This window comes from Hibiscus syriacus, unplaced genomic scaffold, assembly GCF_006381635.1.
Source record: "Hibiscus syriacus cultivar Baekdansim isolate YM2019G1 unplaced genomic scaffold, ASM638163v2 tig00110505_pilon, whole genome shotgun sequence".
Lineage (NCBI taxonomy): Eukaryota > Viridiplantae > Streptophyta > Magnoliopsida > Malvales > Malvaceae > Hibiscus > Hibiscus syriacus.
This window is the reverse complement of record NW_024062765.1, coordinates 3,871,927-3,892,500: the sequence shown is the minus strand read 5'-3', so window position 1 is coordinate 3,892,500 and position 20,574 is coordinate 3,871,927. Positions and strand designations below refer to the sequence as shown.

Sequence of the window (20,574 nt, the reverse complement as noted above, 5' to 3'; positions counted from 1 at the left end):
ACAGGAACCATAGAGGAGATAGTTAGCTATTAATATCTTACCCACGAATTTCGGCAAGATCGTTAGTGAGCTCATAGCTATATGAGTAATAGAAATATAGTCTAGATGCTAGGATATCAATATTTCGTCTGTTTATTCTCTTGAGCCGGTTAATCATGCTAAGGAACAAGTTTTAGCCTGAAAGAGAACAAGGGCAAGAGAATCTCTGCAGGTTAACAAAGTGGATTTGGCAAAAAAGGAAAAAGAAAATACAAATTCAGAAAACAAGTCTGACCTCATTGTATTGCTCATCTTCAATAAGAATATAGAGAACGAGCAAAGAACAAGAAATCTCAAGCTCTGCCATCAAATGTTTTGTTGGAAGCCGATCATCAGATGTATCAGAATCGGCGTCCGAGTCATGGATTCTTGTTTTCTGCAATCATTTATTTAATTCACATACAGTACTAGGAACAAAAATTCAACAATCCAAGTTGATATTGAAGAATCTAGAACAGACCTCTAATGCACAGAAATTAACTCTACATTAAAGATATTGTCATTTGAGAGGCCAAACCAACCTAAAGATGCCCCATAGAATCATTGTTCAATGCCACATCCAAGTTTTATACAGCCTAGTCCACTTATTTAAGAAAACTTCAGTTTCTATAATTCTATATAAAAGTGTAGTAGTCTGCAATAGCTAAATAATTCAAGAACACAAGTATTTCAATCATTTCAATAAAATAGCCTTGCAATGAGCACATTATGTTAACTAAACCATCGAATTAAGTAAACTGAGAGACTAACAAATCAGGAATGAAGTGATCTTGAATTATCTACAAAAAAGGCAAGCAAAAGCAAATTTACCTGCAAAAAAGAAAAAAGCCAAAAAGAAGTTGGGGAATTGTACCATTATCACAGGAAGATATGAGGACAATCTGGAAAAAGCTTCAGAATCTGCAGGCTTTAACACGAAATCAAGAAGTATATAGAGCATAGCCGCCGAAAGCTTCCCCCTCAGCCCGTATGTTAAGCGCTTGACACGTGGTTTATGGCGAACCTCATGCGTTATACGAAAAACAATATCCACCAAATCTACGTTACGAAACAAAATTAAAGAAATGAAAACGAAGTTAAAGAAAAGGAGAAAAAAACGAATCCTAGAAATTGGAAAAGATAGTTACCGGAAAAAAAGGAGGCTTCGGTATAGTTATCGTCAGTGTCACAGTCTTCCATCACTGGCGAATCTTGATTCATCCTTACTGAAAGTTCTGTGAATGTTACGGACCAAATTAGTTAGAAATTCTAGAAACAATGAGCTTTCAGAGTATTTGCATTGTGTTCTTTCCTCGCCGTTAACATGCAATATATGTGTTTCAGAATTCCCGGTTCCAGCTAGCAACCACAATTAAATTAACAATAACATAACTAACACAGAATGATAGACCCAAGTCCCAACTATCCAAAACGCACCACTTCATTTCAAAACGCGACGCTTCACGCACTCCTCGTTTGGCCCGTATCATCGAACAATTTGTTCTCTTCATTTCGAACCGGGATGATGCCAAAAAGCTCTATAGTCCGGAATCGGGAGTTGCTTCTATAATTTGTTCTCTTCTGTAATATTGTAATATAATACGCATTGTCAAATAAATCAGATGTATCACATAATTTTATTTCAATCAAAGGAATTATCAATTCAAAACTAATTAAATAAAAATTTAGAAAAATGATAAAAATAATTAAAATCAATTCAACCCGCTAAACCATTAATTTCTTTTTAGTAAAGTGCACAAATCATAAATGGTCCCTGGTTGAGTTTTCCGACTATTAAAAGATACATAATGATCCATCGATTGTAAGACGTCATATTGTTGAGTCTTCCGACTATTAAAAATTACAAAATAATCACTCGTGTTGAAGATACAACTTTCTCCTTAAATTGATCTACCAACGGCATAACTGCAAAGCTAGATGTAAAACAGAAGAAGATAATAGTCTACAGAAAACTTCATTTTTATTAGCATTCCACAGATTGAATAACATAACACAATACACAAGTATTTAAACCCATACAACGAAGGGCCTAACAACCTCAATTGTCTAACAAATATTCTAACGGCCTAACAGCCCATATTGCTTAGTATTCACGTATCTTCTCTAGCTTCATACCTAACCATAATGCCTACCAATCATATTATTCATATGTTTCAGACCCAGTCTTTTTCGTTAATAAATTGATGACCGTCTTCGTTGTATGTTAAATGCTGACTGTGATATGGCGAAATCATATTTCAATGATGTCTATTCAGTGGCGAATCCAAAAAAACTCTCCTTCCATTAATATATATTGAACTATATTTAATAACTTATCAAAAATAATGGACATGCACTTGGTCCCCTATGGGGCCAAGTGCATCTGCCCATGTGTCTAAGAGCACCGTCGTTTCTTTCAAGCATTGATTCAACGACATAATATTTCAAGCAATGGCTCGATGATATAATGTAAGTAGAGACTCAATCCATAAAGAAACTCAAACAGTTCTAAGATTAGATTTTATCATATCACAATGAGCATGTTAACGTCTAGCTTAGACGGTCTCCGCTTTTTAAATGAAAAATGATTTGGAACATGTGAATAGTGAGGTGACTATTTTATATTTTTTTAATGGTCGGAGACTCAATAAACACCACCTTATAGTCAGGGAGTCATTTTGTAACTTTTAATAGTTGAGAGATTCAACAAAATAGTGCCCTATAGTCCGGGGACCATTTATGTACTTTACCCTAGATTTTTTAATCCAAGTTTTTAATGGTACGCGTAATTTCTAATTTACCCACCGGTTCAACTTGGCGAGCAAATACAAGTTTACGACCGACCAATTTGGTCGGATTCTAAGAAGCATGGGGTAGAAGTAAAATACATAAATAATATTTGAATAGCATGTAACACTTTCCTTGGCTTTAGGATGTGTAGTTTAACCAATAATATAAAACGGAACATCATGATTGTTTGGCTTTAGGATGTAGTTAAGCAAATTGAAGTTCGTTTCTCCTTTTATAACCGTTCCATAACATCATAAAATTACTTGTCCTTTACTTGCTTATTTTATCCAATTTTTATTTCTACATTCTCTTCTCCTCTCCTCTCCTCTGCTCAGCCGATCTGTTCGTATAAACTTTGCCGTATCTTCTCATCTTGGATCAGTTTCTCATTTGCGCTTCCGAAATTTATAATCGCGGTAAGAATGAAGTTCCAGAATCTGCGTAACTTTGGATTCAATCAGTAGCCAAAGAAACGACGATTACTTGTTTGGATCCCAGCTGATGTTTTCAATTTTCCTGGTTTCTTTTGATCGGCTTAACGCGTAGTTTATAGTGATTCGTCTTTTGCTTATGTTTTTTAATGTTATTTTCAGCTTGGAAGTTGATTACTTGAAAATGGGAGCGGAAAAGAACTTCGTTGACATGGATGGGGGAAATCTGGAGATCGGAATGGGTAACTTACTCATTTTTGTCTCATTCTTACATTTTATTTACAATTTATTGTAATATTTGGCAAAGCCTTCGATTCTGAATTCTGATCATAGCCTAATCTAGAGTGTCTTTCGATCAACTTTCAAGTGGATTGGATGGTGATGGAGTAATTTTCATTTTCTTTTTTTTATCTTTAGCTGATTCGTTCTGTAATATGTTCAAATTCAGGATATAAATTTTCAATGGTTTGGTGAATTGACACAATGGCGAAGTTAAGGAATGTTTAATTCCTCCATTTTTTATTAAACACTATTCTTGTTTTTGAACTGATATCATCCAATTATATGTTAGGAAATATAACGAGAACAAGTAATTTCCCTATAGCCAGATTAGTGAGAATACGAAATAAAAGCGGAAAAATAATACCCGAAAAATTGATAACGGAGTTCAACCAATTGTGCTTACGTCTCCGGACTGCTGCAGATCTTTTACTGAAGAGAAAAATTACAAGTGTTTACAAAACACACTTGAGAGAGAACTGGAAGATTTTGGGATGATTTTGAAGCTAAATGAGCTAGTGTATTTATAGTTGAAACTTAGGGACTAATCTTGTAATTACCCTAAAATACAATGGCTCAATTTGGTGATTAACCCTTGCCCAAATTCAACAAAATTAGGCAACCTAATTATTGTTGAATTGTGTAGCCGCCCATGCATTGAATTTCCACGCCATGTGCTTTTGAATTTCAACAATCTCCCACTTGAAGACTGATTTTAATCTGTCTTCACACCTCGATCAATGCAGCAGCTTTTCTAGTCTTGTTACTCTAGCATGCTAACTGAAGTTGAACACAACTTCAGTTTGTCTGTGGTCACCGTCTTTGTCAACATGTCTGCCGGATTTTGAGCTCCGCTAATCTTTTCAAGTTTCAAAATCCCATCTTCCAGAAGAGACCGGATAAAATGATATCGCAATTGTATATGCTTCGTCCTGGAATGAAAAGACGGATTCTTCGCTCGATGGATAGCACTTTGACTGTCGCAATACAAGACATTGTTTTCTTGTTTCTTGCCTAACTCTTCCAAGAAACTTTGGAGCCAAACCATCTCCTTGCTGGCTTCCGTAACAGCGACATATTCTGCTTCAGTTGTGGAGAGAGCAACTATCTTCTGTAGTTGAGAAACCCAACTCACTGCGGTTCCTCCTAGAGTATAGACATACCCTGTAGTGCTTCTTCTGATGTCGACATTTCCGGCTAAGTCAGCATCTACATAGCCTGTTAGTATCGTATCTCCACCTTTGAAACAAAGTGCTTTGTTTGTAGTACCCCGCAGATATCTGAGGATCCATTTGACTGCTTCCCAGTGTACTTTTCCCGGATTATTCATGTACCTGCTAACAGCTCCCACTACTTGAGCAATATCTGGTCTGGTACAAACCATGGCATACATTAGACTTCCAATTGCTGAGGCATACGGCACCTTCACCATGTGTGCACGTTCTTCCTCCGTCTTTGGTGACTGTTCTTTGGAGAGTCTAAAATGAACACCTAAAGGTGTACTTACTGGTTTAGCATCTTGCATGTTGAACCTGGAGAGTACTTTGTTGATGTATTCAGCCTGTGATAACATCAAAGTCCCCGACTTTGTGTCTCTCTTGATCCTAATCCCAAGAATCTTCTTTGCAGTGCCCATATCCTTCATAGCAAACTGCTTCGACAATTTTTGCTTCAAGTTTATAATCTCTTGCATATCTGAGCCTGCAACGAGCATGTCATCAACATACAATAATAAAATAATGAAGCTGTTGTCGAACCTCTTGATGTAGCAACAATGATCTGCTTGGCATCTTGTAAAACCACTGCTACTCATGAAACTATCAAACTTCTTGTACCACTGTCTAGGAGCTTGTTTTAAACCATACAAGCTCTTTTTCAACCTGCATACCAGGTTTTTCTTGTTTGCCTCTATGAAACCCTGGCTGCCTCATATAGATTTCTTCCTCCAAATCACCATGAAGGAAAGCTGTCTTTACATCTAACTGCTCAAGATGTAAATTTCTGCAGCTACAATTTTCAACACCAGTCTGATTGTAGACAGTTTTACGACTGGAGAGAAAATTTCATTGTAGTCAATACCTTCTTTTTGCTGAAAGCCTTTGACAACCAATCTTGCTTTGTAGCGTTTTCTCCCATCGTGCTCTTCTTTGATCCTGTAAATCCACTTGTTATGGAGCGCTTTCTTGCCTGGTGGTAATTCAGCTAATTCCCACGTCTGATTTAACATAAGTGAGTCCATCTCATCTTTCATGGAAGACTCCCACTTGACTGAATCATCCACCTGCATCGCTTCATCATAGCACTCGGGTTCACCATTGTCAGTCAGCAACAAGTAGTGCAAAGAAGGCGAATACCGTTGGGTTGGTTTAGGAATTCTGGAGAAGCGTCTCAGTTCTGGTGTGCCTGGTTCTTCCTCTTGAACTGTTTCAGGACTGATCTGAACATCATTTCCAGAAATCTCCTCGAACTCAGCAAATTCCTTTGTTTCAGCTTCGATATTACTTGATTCTGCGGTTGACCTGTCTTTGTACATCACATTTTCATTGAAAATGACGTCTCTGCTTCTGATGATCTTTCGATTTTCGTAGTCCCAAAACCGGTAACCGAACTCATCACCACCGTAACCAACAAAGACACATTTTTTGGACTTGGCATCAAGTTTACTTCTTTCAGCAGAGTTTATGTGTACATAAGAAATACAACCAAACACTCTTAAGTGTGAAAGGTTTATTTCTTTCTTGCTCCAAGCTTCCTCTGGTATTCCGCCATCCAAAGGAACTGAGGGCCCACGGTTGATCAGGTAAGCTGCAGTGTTGATAGCTTCAGCCCATAGAAATTTGGGCAATCCGGCATGTATCTGTCGAAACGATTTTTCTTAAATGTGAGAAAGTGAAATTTTAAAAAACCACATTAATTCTTAATTATCTCTTTTTAATTAAAAAAACAAATGCGATTTAAAAGACCTCTCGTTTCGAAAATTTTTGGATTTCCTTTATGATCAAAAAATACGGTTCAAAGAGTCGCCACCAATCTTTGATTAGGGTGTGATTGGGCACCAAAAAATGCTTTGTCATTTTAAATAAAAATTAATTTTAATTAAAATAACAAATCGAGGTCTGCGTTACCAAAATCTTAAATACAGAGCACTTTTGGCAACTAAATGGCAAACTTTTAACTGGAAAAAGCAAAAGAACAAAAGAGTAGGCGTCTTCAAATATCAATAATGCAAATGCTTTTGAACTGGCACGCCGTTAGAATGTCTCAAATGTAGCTTCTGTCAAAAATATCTCCAAAATTATGATGCTTAAGAGTATGAAACTACTTCTAAACTCCCAAATCTCTATCATTGGATGCCCTAAACCAGTATTGAATCTCATGTGCATTCAATATCTCTCCTGGTTATTTCAACCGAGACTCATTAATCTTTAGTCTCATCCCTGGTCACCAACTGTCATTGTTACTACCCATATCAGGAGCTCTTTCCACTTCCAAAATTAATTCAGAACCTTCCACTATGCACAAATTCTGAATTTCAAATTCAACTCAAGTCGCCCTTTGCGGGTTTTCAACTTGAGACCTCCTTTGGTTCCAAGACGCCCTTTTCGGGCTTTCATCCTGAACCCTCCTTTTATTTCTTTTTTTTTCATTTTTCTCTTTTTTCATTTTTTTTTCATTTTTCATTTTTTCTTCCCTTTTCCATTTTTTCTTTTTATTTTTTCCATCATTTTTCTTTTTTCTCATTTTTCTCATTTTTTCTCTTTTATTTCTTCTTCAAGCAAAATATCTCTTAACAGCGTCGGAATTAACTGGATATGGTAATTCTGATCCGTCCATTTCAGTTAGGACTAGAGCTCCCCCAGAAAAGGCCTTCTTGACAACATAAGGTCCTTCCCAATTGGGCATCCATTTTCCTCTGAAATCCTTCTGAATAGGCAAAATCCTTTTAAGCACCAAATCTCCCTCATGGAATTTTCGAAGGCGAACTTTCTTACCATGTGCCCTTATCATACGTTTTTGGTACATCTGACCATGACAAATAGCTTTCAATCTCTTTTCTTCAATCAAATTCAACTGGTCATACCTAGCTTGGACCCATTCTGCCTCATCAAGCTTTACCTCTGACAAAATCCGAAGTGAGGGAATTTCTACCTCAATAGGTAAGACAACTTCCATCCCATAAACCAAAGAAAACGGAGTTGCCCCAGTTGAAGTTCGTACTGAAGTTCGATAAGCAAACAGAGCAAAGGGCAACTTCTCATGCCAATCCTTATAGGTCTCAGTCATTTTCTCTATGAGCCTTTTGATGTTCTTATTGGCCGCCTCTACTGCCCCATTCATCTTTGGGCGATAAGTGGTGGAATTATGATGCTTTATTTTGAACTGTTTACAGACCGAGTCCATCATCTTATTATTTAAATTCAACGCATTATCGGAGATAATCCTCTCGGGCAAACCATATCTACAAATGATCTCCTTCTTCAAAAATTTGCATATTATAGATTGGGTAACATTTGCGTAAGAAGCTGCTTCTACCCACTTGGTGAAATAATCTATGGCTACCAGAATGAAGCGATGACCATTTGAAGCTTTGGACGAAATTTGTCCAATAACATCTATGCCCCACATTGAGAATGGCCACGGAGCTGTCATTACGTGCAACGGATGAGGAGGAGTATGTATCATATCTCCATAAATCTGACACTTGTGACATTTTCGGGCATAATTGATACAGTCTGTTTCCATAGTTGACCAATAATACCCAAATCTCATAATCTGCCTAGCCATAACATGCCCATTAGCATGGGTACCACATATTCCCTCATGCACTTCTTCAAGAATCAATTTGGCTTCTTTCGCGTCCACACATCTTAACAAGACCTGATCCAGACTTTTCTTGTATAGGGTCTCACCATCAAGCACATACCCTGATGCCATTCTTCTAATGGTTCTCTTATCATTCTCAGTGGCCTGTTCTGGATAACTCTGATACCTTATATATTGCAAGATATCATAATACCAAGGGTTTCCATCTTCTTCTTCTTCAATATTAAAACAATGGGCTGGATACTCATAAGCCTTCATTTCAATGGGCATCATATTTGAATGCTCGCTCATCTTAAATGCCGCTGCCAGTGTGGCTAAGGCATCTGCCATTTGATTCTCTTCTCTGGGGAGGTAATTGAAAGTTACTTCTTCAAATTCTTCAACAAGCTCCATAACCAACTTACGGTATTCTACAAGCTTGGGATCTTTTGTCTCCCATTCTCCTCTGAGCTGGTATATTACCAAAGCTGAATCTCCATACACCTTGAGCATTTTTACTTTGCGTTCAACAGCAGCTCTAAGACCCAGAACACAAGCTTCATACTCAGCTATATTGTTAGTACAATCAAAATCAAGCCGACTGGTGAAAGGATAATGCTCTCCCTCTGGTGAGACCAAAATTGCCCCGATTCCCATGGCATTTGAAGCACCATCGAAGTTCAACTTCCAATATTTACTAGTGGATGCAACTGCTTCTTCTACCGAAATAGCCATTAAATCTTCATCTGGGAAATCAAAGCTCAACGACTCATATTCTTCCGAAGCCCTGCTTGCAATGAATACCGCTATAGCACTTCCTTTAATTGCCGTCTGGTTTACATACTGGATGTCAAACTCGGACAATAAGATCTGCCAACGAGCTAATCTTCCAGATAATACAGGCACACCCATTAGATATTTCAAGGGATCAAGCTTGGATATAAGCCAAGTAGTATGATACAACATATATTGCCTAAGCCTTCGGGTAGCCCATACTAAAGCGCAACACAACTTTTCCATGGGTGAGTATCTTGTCTCACATTCAGTGAACTTCTTGCTGAGATAATAGATAGCCCTTTCTTTCTTCTCAGTTTGGTCACGTTGCCCATCACACATCCCATTGAATTTTCATAAACTGATAAATAAAGAATCAAGGGTTTGCCAGAGATGGGTGGCGCTAAAATTGGAGTGCTCGACAAATATCTCTTCACTGTTTCAAAAGCTCTTTGACAGTCTTCACTCCATTCCCCTGAGTTATTCTTGCGAAGAAGGCGGAATATGGGATCACACTTTTCCGTCAGCTGTGAAATAAACCGAGCTATATAATTCAATCTCCCCAAAAATCCTCTGACTTCTTTTTGTGTTTGTGGGGCTGGCAAGTCTTGAATAGCCTTTACATTATCTGGGTCTATTTCAATTCCTTTTTGGCTTACTAAAAATCCCAACAGCTTCCCAGATGTCACCCCAAAAGTACATTTATTTGGGTTGAGTTTTAGCTGGCATCTTTTTAGTCTTTTAAAGAGCTTTCTCAAATTCCCGATATGTTCTTCCTCTGTCTTGGCTTTGACTATCATATCATCGACATAAACTTCTATCTCTTTATGCATCATGTCATGAAATAACGTCACCATGGCCCTTTGATATGTTACCCCTGCATTCTTCAGTCCAAACGGCATTACTTTATAACAAAACGTTCCCCATATGGTAACGAACGTTGTTTTTTCCATATCTTCAGGGTTCATCTTAATTTGATTATAGCCAGAGAAACCGTCCATAAAAGAGAACAAAGAATTTCCAGCAGTATTATCCACTAGCGTGTCTATATGTGGCAAGGGAAAATTATCCTTTGGACTAGCTCGGTTGAGATCTCTGTAGTCGACACACATTCGAACTTTCCCATCCTTCTTCGGTACTGGGACAATATTAGCCACTCATTCAGGATATTTGGTCACTTTAAGAAACCCGGCATCAAATTGTTTCTTCACTTCCTCTTTAATCTTGAGCAGCATCTCGGGTCTCATTCTTCTCAGTTTTTGTTGTACCGGTTTACATTCAGGCTTTATTGGTAGTTTGTGAACAACCAGTTCTGTATCTAAACCCGGCATATCTTCGTATGACCAAGCAAACACATCTTTGTATTCTTGAAGCAATTCTATCAAATCATGTCGACCTCCAACTGACAGAGTGGTACCAATCTTTATTTCTCTCTTATCCTCATCCGTCCCCAAATTCAAACTTTCAGTAGACTCTTTATGAGGTAGAATCTGCTTATCTTCATTCTCCACCATTTTCAGTAATTCAGAAGGTAGTTCACATCCTTCATCATCATCATAATCCTCGATCTCCCCTTGACATATAGGCTTTTTGAAATCAATCTCCGGGTCAGAGTCATTAGCATTCATATTATTGATATCTGAGCTCCTGAAAAAATAATGAAAGAAGATATATATCATATATACATATGGGAGGATCTTTTCCCATATAAATAAATAGAAAGAAATAAATACATACATATACACAAAAATGAATGAATGAATGAAATGAATGGGAAAATGTTTGCCATTTGGAACTAACAGAATGCATCTTTTATTGAAAGCAAGAAAAAACAAACAGCTTAACCCTTTACATAAAATCACCTATTGCCCCAGGGTATGAACAACAGGGAGAAAGTTCCAGTGCATTACTCTGTAACAGATTTGTAAACTACAGGCAGTTCTTCCGTGGTCCAATTGTTCAACACGAAGCTCGGTGGTGCAGGATAAATGCCCATAGCTCTCATTTCCTCGGATTCATCATCAGTTATAACATTAATGCCTAAATCTCCCAAGGCATTCTCAACCATCGTCTCAGTGTTCCTTGAATTCCCTTGAAACATATGCCCCCCAGACATGAAAATGCTACTCAACGGCGGGAAGGTCATGGGTTCCCAGCTAAGGTCTTCACCAACCAATCTGGCCTTTCTGATTTCTTGGCCCTTCTTAATTCCCCTCATCTTATCCCTCGAAGTTGGATGATATCCCAAACCAAATCGATCTTTTTTAGTAATAGGGCATATGGGATTCACCGGTCCTTGCAACTGTCGGCCTAAACCCTTTCCAACTTTTGCTCCTCTTCCAAGAGTCAATTTAAGCCCCATCTTGGTACAGTTTGACAATCGAGGCTTTGGTATCTTCTTGCCTTCGGCCAGAAACGTAGCATTGACAAACTCCAACGATCTGAAAGAACACTCGACGGCTTGCTCATCAACTTCAATATACGGAGCAGTAGTAGAAACAGAAGCAATAATGTCCTCTTCAACATGAATACATACCAACCTTCCATCAATAACAAATTTCAGTCTCTGATGTAATGTGGACGGAACTGCACCGGCCTGATGAATCCAAGGCCTTCCCAACAAATAATTGTACGTAGGCATAATGTCCATTACAAGAAATTCCACTTCATAAGTTGCTGGACCAATATTCACAGGAACATCAATCTTGCCCAACACTTCTCTTTTAGTCCCATCGAAAGCTCGAACCACACTTTGACAGGTTCTCATAAGTGTACTATCTAATGGAAGCTTCTTCAGAGTCACTAAGGGCATCACATTCAAAGCTGAACCATTATCAACCAAGACCCGGGACAACACATACCCTTTACATTTAACTGTAATGTGCAAAGCCTTCTGACTACCAATCATCCCAGGAGGGATCTCATCCTCAGAAAAAGATAAAAAATTATCAGCTTGTATATTGGAAACTAACCGATCCAACTTTTCAATGGGCAACTCTTTCGGAACAAAAGTCTGGTTCAAAACCTTTAACAGAGCATTCCTATGGGCCTATGAACTCAAAAGTAATGATAAAACAGAAATACGGGCAGGCAACTTGTGTAACTGTTCCACAACACTATATTCACTGTGTTTCAGAAACTTCAAAAATTCTACCACTTCACTCTCGGTTACTGGTTCATTAATAACATACTTATCCTCTTCTATATGAACATCCACTTTTTTCCCTTTATCAACTGCAACCTTCTTCTCAGACTCTTTAGGTGGATTAAGAGAATAACACCTACCGCTTCTAGTAAAGCGTTCTACTTCCTCATTCTCTTTTGTTACATCTCCCATCTGGCAATCATATCTCCAAGGAACTTGTTTATTATCCCGATATGGGAATGGAGATGGAGGTGTAATAACCACTTTCGGGGCTACCTTCTCAGCAACTCGATTTTTGGGAGTAATAATTAGAGGACAACTAGCATTGTATACCCCTTTAGACGATCCTTCTGAAGCGCAAACTTCTGCTTCCTCTTCTTCAGCAATCTCTCTAAAGAACTCAATTTCTTTACTGTCCATCATGTCTTGTACCAAAGATAGGAAGTCAGGACATTGCTGAATACTGTGTCCTTCACTGTTATGATACTGACACACCTCTCCACTGTTAAACTGTTCACCCATCAAACTGGGCTTCAACAATCCTACCTTGACCATCTGGCACCACACCCAACTCATGGGTGATACCACATCACCAACATTCCTTACAATTCTCTTTCCTTTCTCTTCAGTAATCGCATTAACTCCTGCCCCTGCATGGCTTGGCAACGGATTCTGAGCTATATTTGGCTGCTCACTGTCACCAAAGTTGATGACATTCCTCGTTCTCAAAGCTTTGACAACCTTCTTAAAAGCAGTACAATTCTCAATGGAATGCCCAGGGTTCCCTGCATGGTACTCACACTGAGCACTAGCATCATACCATTTGGGAAAAAGAGGTTGCATTGGTGTCACGTGATACGGCGAAACCACATGTCGATCATACAAAATCTGAAACAATTCCTTATAAGTCATCGGGATGGGGTCAAATTGAGGCCTCTCTCTCCTCTGGTCCCTTGCCCCTTGTCTATTATCATTTTGTGTTGACGACCCTGCTCCTTGAGGACGGGAAACAGTGATGTTATTAGAATTGTACTGCCTCACATTACTGACTTCGTTTTCCTTTTTCCTCGTTGGTGGTCTCTTACTAGACTCTCCTCCCTCGAGCTTCCCACTCTTAACAGCCATTTCAATCATTTCTCCCGCCGTAACTACATCAGCAAAACTTCGATAAGGATTACCGATAAGATGCGAGAAAAAAGGAGCCTTTAAGGTGTTAACAAAAAGCATATTTGTTTCCTCCTCTTCCAATGTCGGGTGGACTTGCACTGCTACATCTCTCCATCTTTAAGCATATTGTCTAAAACTCTCGTTAGACTTCTTTTCCATTCCTTGCAACATCATCCTGTTGGGCCTAACATCTTTCACATGTTTGTATTGCTCAAGAAAGGACTTAGCCAAGTCTTTCCATGATTTAATATTAGCTCTACTCAGCTGGTTATACCATCGGATTGCCGAGCCAGTTAAGCTTTCCTGAAAGCAGTGTATCAACAATTGATCGTCCCCTATGTATCCGGTCATCTTCCTACAAAACATCGTGATATGCGCAGAGGGACACCTAGTACCATCAAACTTCTCAAAGTCAGGAACTTTAAACTTTGGAGGCAAGACCAGATCGGGAACTAGACTTAACTCTTTTGCGTCAAATCCATAGACACTGGTATCTTCCTTCATGGCTCTGACCTCTTTTTCTAACTGCTTCCATTTCTCTTCCAACAGATTGTTTTGGTCCTTCTTGGCTTCTTCATCAAGGTCCGAAACTTGATGATATTGATGTTCTTCCTGATACGAACTAGATCCAGGCTGTACGTTAACAGAAGCACCGACTGGATTAATGTGCGCCTTCCCGACATGAACAGGGGTCACTTGAACATTCTGGGATTGTTCTGGGGTTAACCCTGGATGATGAAGTGGGTCTTCAGTTACACCTTCTGGTATAGGGCTTTTCCCATGTTCTGGATTTCTTCCTTCCAACATACCCGCAAACTTAGCAAACATCTCCTTTTGGGCATTCATCATATCTTCTTGCATTTTCTTGATATTATCTTGTAACTCCAACTGAGCCTTCTCAATTTGGGCAAGTTTGTCTTCCATAACTTTCTTCCTGGTTCTGTAGGTATGCTTGGGATTTTCCAGTATTACTCTGTCACAGAGTCATTTTGTTATCGCTGATATTTATTAATGAATATAAAATATATGATTATGAATGAATAAAATGCGATGCAAAAATTAAATGCATTAAAAATGCATATGCAAAATGCAGGGTGTTGATCTTGGAACGACTCCTTAGAACAACTCTTTATATTAGAACGACGTTCAATTACAAAGTTGAAATATATCACAAATAAATTTGCACCATCTCTCCTATTTCTTGTACGTGTGCTAGTAACTCTACAATCTTCTGGTTTTCTTCAGCCTCAGGATCTAGTTCTTCAGTCACATCAGCGGCTTCCTCAGATAGAATGACCAAATATTGAGCTATTCCCCGCGCGTGTTCTAGGTAACAAGCAATAAAGTCCTCTATTTGCTTAACTCTCGCCTGAGCTCGCTCCCACCGAAAACGCCACTGTATATCCCCCTCATAAGGAACTATCGATAACTCACTTGCTTGCCTCTGAAAATCTTGAACCATGGCTTCAAGCTCACTCACTTGTTTTTTCAGACTTTCAACCTCTCCCTGGCTCGAGCTACCTTCCTTGTTTCGATATCGTCGTAATGCAGTCTCTAAACTTGAAATTTTCTCCTTCAACTTTTCATTCTGGGCTTGACTCTTTTATAACCGCTGCTCTAAAGAATCCTTTTCTTTCGATAAAATTTTCACTTGGTGCCTGCTTTGCTTGAGCTCTTCTTGACTCTCTCCAGCTACTCTTTTGAGGCTCACCTCTTGCCTCAATTCGACCGACTTACTCGAGCTAGAACCTACTTGAGCTTTTACCATTCGCTGATAAGTTGACCGAAGATCGTCAAAGTCTAGCCGAAGTTGCTTCTCTACTTTTTCAATTCGATCTGCTCTACTCTTCTGAATGTCAATCTCCAATCCCTTTTGATACACATCATCTTCTAGCTTCTGCAAAGTCATTCTCCATTGTTTCCGTTCTGCTTCGAAATCGCGCTTGGCTAACTCTAATGGAGATGGCACCACTCTCAACTGTTCCTCCACCGGCTGAATATTTTCAGGATTCACCATCGGGATATTGTCATTTACTCGACCGCTTCTCCACTGCTCGTACTCTTGAGACAACTCGAGATCATAGGTAAACAAATTCACGCGACGAGTTTGCTTTCAGGCCTCAGCAACCCCTTTAACTTTACCCTTATACTGATCTCCTTTGAATGCAAAATCTGACCCTACCAAGTCCCACGTGGCTGGAATGAACTGCCTCGATCCATACTGTCTGGAAACTAGTAGCGGAGCATACCTAACAGAACCCCATATACCTGGCAAAGGAACCCAATCTCGCTCTCCACATCGGTAAAGTATATCCGAAGAGGTATTCCACGAAGCTCGCCACAAAATATCTCCATCCCTGATATCCTTGAAGATGACCATCCATTTTCTTCGGTAAAACCCCAGGCCACTCTTTAGAAAGAAAATCCTTCAAAGGTGAGAAACCGTCTAGAAATACTCGTCCTGGTGCTCTTTCAACATGTTTGAAATGACTCAGAATCCACACTAGCAGCAAAGGCGCACATCCTATAAAGCGTCCTTCTCCCTCGCGCCTACAAGAACTCAAAGACCGGAACGTCTCAGCTAGATTAGCTGGAACAGGATCCACGCGCTTGTCTAATCTTTCAAACAGGTCAACAACTGATACGTCTACATATCCTAACACTTTTGGAAAAATAACAAGCCCATAAATCCCTAAAGCAAACAAGTCAAGCTTCTTTCTCTTATCAGGATGATGAGCAATTACTTCTTTCAGAGCAGCCCAAGAGATGCACTCACTGTCTCCCTTCTACTTAATGTTTCTGATTACCCAATCTTCACTCATTCCGGTCATCAATAGTAATTTCTTCTTAAATGAAGGAGTGACTGGCAGCTTGGTATATATTCTATCTATCTGGGACCTCGGACAACGGACCAATGCTTGATACTCCTCTATTGTTGGTATCAGGTCTACTCTACCAAATGTGAAACAGCTATAAGCCGGATTCCAGAACTGCGCCAATGCTCTAAACAAATTTCTGTCAATAGGAACATCCAGAAGATAAGGAATATCGCCGTACAACTGATAAAACATCTCCTTATCGGCTGCTTCCCATCTTCCCCATATCTCCTTTAGCTCACTTAGATCATTCTGACGCACGTTGATGTGAGTATAACCAAATAACTCCGATACGTATTCAGGCATCATGCTGTCTCCATTGGTCAATTGGGACTGTTCCGACCACCTCAGAACATCTGCATTGTCCTCAACCTCTTTCTGAACCGTTCGTTCCATATTACTGGTCTTCTATATGGACATCGACCCCAAATCAACACCATGTAATGGACAATGCAATGCAAAACAGAAAAGAAACAAGGCAAAAACAACAAAAGATCTGTTAGTAAACATAAAACAATTAATTCAGGATAATAATTTGTTCAAAAATCCTACCCACATATGCTGACTACCCAATCATGCTTTATCAGATCCTACCCAACATGATATCTACCCCATGCCTCGTTATTCACAAAAAGAAAACCTAACCGCATGATATCTAATTCACATACTTATTCAAAAAATAAACCTAACCGCATGATATCTAATTCGCATGCATTTATTCGAAAAAACGAAAATAAATGACTCAAAAAAGCTTTTCCTTGTGTACCCTCCTCACGGGATTCTTAAGACTCGGGTTTGGCTCAACCTAAGTTCGGGCTCTATATTCACTATATGCTGGGTTTGGTTCTAAAGTAATAGGTTCTCGAATTGTCCTTGTCGGTGCCCCCTTAGGCTGCCAAACCCTCAATCCTAGCCCATCATAGGCTTTAGGGGATCGAGTTCAATTTCGAGGGAACACACCTCCTTATGTCCATGCGGAGGTGATTACCATCACGAGGACCATAAGGCGTGAGCTCCAGGAGCGATCCACTATCCCATGCGGAGGTGAAAACCACACGAGGGCATAGTCTCTCACTCCTACTTAAATAGGACAGAGCGGGGTTTTAGCTCATGTTATGATAATGCAACTGTGCAGTGTGTGAGGAAAAGCGAAAAACACAATAAAAACACTCAAAATTTCCTAAATCTGAAACCATTAGCAAACAGATTAGTACAACTATTTAATTGTCAATCGAATTAAATTAAAGAAATCAAAATACAAACAAACAAAAATTATTAAAAACCAAACAATGGATCAAAAATCAAATTAAAACGAATTTGTAATTTTCAATTGCAAAGACAATTAATTAATCGACTATCGGCTTGACTCTCTAAAAAAAAGTCCCCAGCGGAGTCGCCAAGCTGTCGAAACGGTTTTTCTTAAATGTGAGAAAGTGAAATTTTAAAAAACCACATTAATTCTTAATTATCTCTTTTTAATTAAAAAAACAAATGCGATTTAAAAAACCTCTCGTTTCGAAAATTTTTGGATTTCCTTTATGATCAAAAAATACGGTTCAAAGAGTCGCCACCAATCTTTGATTAGGGTGTGATTGGGCACCAAAAAATGCTTTGTCATTTTAAATAAAAATTAATTTTAATTAAAATAACAAATCGAGGTCTGCGTTACCAAAATCCGAGTTCGGGAGTCGGTTACGTGTGGGGAAGGATTAGCACCCCCACAACGCCCTAAATCGGTACCTAATCGATTAATTAATGTCCTTGCATTGAACTTTACAAATTCGAATTCAATTTGATTTTTGATCCCATAAAATAAAAATATAAATTTAAAACATTCAAAAGCACTCAAATAAATTAAATTAAAATTACCGAGTCGTTTTAGAAAGACAAAGAATGTTCGATTATTTACAAATATCGAGACCAGATCTTAAAGATATAACAACCTTTTCTCGATATATTTAAATAAACGAACATTTCTTTTTCTTTCATTCCCAAATTTTAGGTGACGAATCAACTTTTTGGTTTCACTTTCGGGATACACTTTTATTTTAAAATCATTAAAAGCGGACCTCAAATCAGTTATGACTGCCCACTTAAAACAATTTTAAATTAAAAGTATATATTACCCTTAATCCAATTATGTAATATGTCGAGTTATGCTCATGAGGATATCATACATAATTAATTATACCTAAATACATGCGTAAGAACAATATGCTTGAAATAACATATACATGTATACACTTAGTCTATATTAACCTTGCCAACATACATAAAATAGTAAACAAATGGCCTCAAAATAAAATTTTAAAAGTAATGGGTCAGAAATACAATCAATGCAAAATTCAATTAAACACACTAAATGTACTAAAATAGAACATGCAAAACACAAGGGTCAAATGTTAAAAATTGCAAAAATTATACAAGCACAAATTGGACTAAAATTAAACGCATTTAAAATAAATAAATTAAACTAAAAAACACAGAAACATTCGTATTAAGGACTACAACGAAACATGCGAAAATTAAAGGTGAAATATCTAAACAACAGAAACTAAATACATTACCAATTAAGGACTTAAATTAAATGTGCGTAAAATATGGAAGCAAAATTAAAAATACGGAAATATCAATTTAAGGATTAAAATGAGAAACGGTTAAAACTAATAGACCTAAACCACCACTATGCCAAATCTGGCAGCCTTAAACACTGTCGTTTCAATGAATCCATACACAAAATTTAGGGTAATAGCTAAACTCTAAATTCACTTGTAACATGTCCCAGCCGTAATCCCATCTCCATTCTCTCCTAATCGACTCTCTTCTTCCCCTTTCTTTCCCTCGGCGACTACACTGGACTAGAGGCCATGGCCACCTTCTCTAAAGCTCAACAAACAGAACTCTAAACACTCAACGAACAATCTAAACGACCTAGAACCTCAACCTCGAAACCCACATGCAAACACTCGGTTGGCTTAAGAACGCGACCCCCGACGCTTGGTCAAGGTAAACTCTTTCTCTCTCGCCCTTTACTATTCTATGTTATCTTTCGAATGGTTCTTGTTTTAATCTTCTCTCAAAATTTTAATCGAATGATTTTTGGGCATTCTCACTTTCATGTTTATGAAATCCTCCAATATACCATTTAATGTAAATCTAATCCCTAAAAATAAACAACACAACAACCTTAGGGCTATGATGAATACTCGGAGGCTTACCCCGATGGCTCTGGTGAGATTCTCTTTTTTACGAAGTTAGCTCCTTATTCCGTTAAGGTAATGAATCGAACTCCTCTTGTTTTCAATTTCTTGAAAATGCTTTGTTTTATGCTGTTGAGTTGTTGATCGAAAGAAAATAAGGAATGAATGTACTGCTTGTATTGCTTGATTTCAGAAGAAAAATGGGTAAAAAACCCGCTGTTACATTCTTTGATTCACAAATACTGTTTTTTTTTTGTTCTCCAATCGATTTTCCCTCTCTGTTTTTTTTCCTCCCTCCTCCCTGTTGATGAGTGGTTATTATCTTAAAAAACTGACCATCCCCCCATTTACAGTTTTTTGATAACTCAAAATACCCCCCACTCTCTACAAACCGTTCCCCCTCTTTTCCTGCTCAAAACTGCCTGTCTTAGTGGCCTAATCCAACTGAGCACGGGTTGGATTAAATATCATGTTGGGCTTGATTCGAATTGTCTAATCTGCTATAAGCTCGGACAAAACGAGCATCTACAGTATCATCATGCTTCTGGCACGTTTATTTAGAGTTCTGTTCATGCGCTCTGCTACACCATTCTGTTGTGGTGTTATGGGAACTGTTGTCTCCATCTTGATCCCATTGTTTGCGCAGAAATCTCTGAATCTACTGTCTCTGTACTCTCCTCCATTGTCAGACCTCAACCGCTTGACTTTCAAACCAGTCTCATTTTCCACCATGGCCTTCCATTTTCTGAAGGTATCAAAGACTTCTGATTTCTTCTTCAGAAAATAAACCCACACCTTCCTTCTTTGAATCATCGATGAAGGTGACATAATATAGTGAGCCTGCAAGAGATGGAACTGGGGATGGTCCCCATACATCAGTATGAATCAATTCTAACCTTTCTGCCTTGGGAGTCTTGCCAATCTTTGTAAAGCTGACTTTCTTTTATTTTCCAAAGATGCAATCCTCGCATAGTCCGACATCTACATTCTTTAGATCCGGCAGCTTCCCTTTTGACAAAAGTATCTTCATCCCTTTCTCGCTCATATGGCCAAGCCTTTGGTGCCATAGGTTTGATTTTCCATCAGCATCT

The 20,574-nt window shown here is 38.5% G+C and overlaps 2 pseudogenes; one reads left to right on the top strand and one right to left on the bottom strand.

Annotated features, from left to right (window-relative positions):
• LOC120130024 overlaps positions 1 to 1,239 on the bottom strand; it is a 2,973-nt pseudogene extending 1,734 nt beyond the window's left edge.
• A 1,882-nt stretch (positions 1,240 to 3,121) lies between these two features.
• The window catches only part of LOC120129874, a 28,508-nt pseudogene continuing 11,055 nt past the window's right edge, over positions 3,122 to 20,574 (top strand).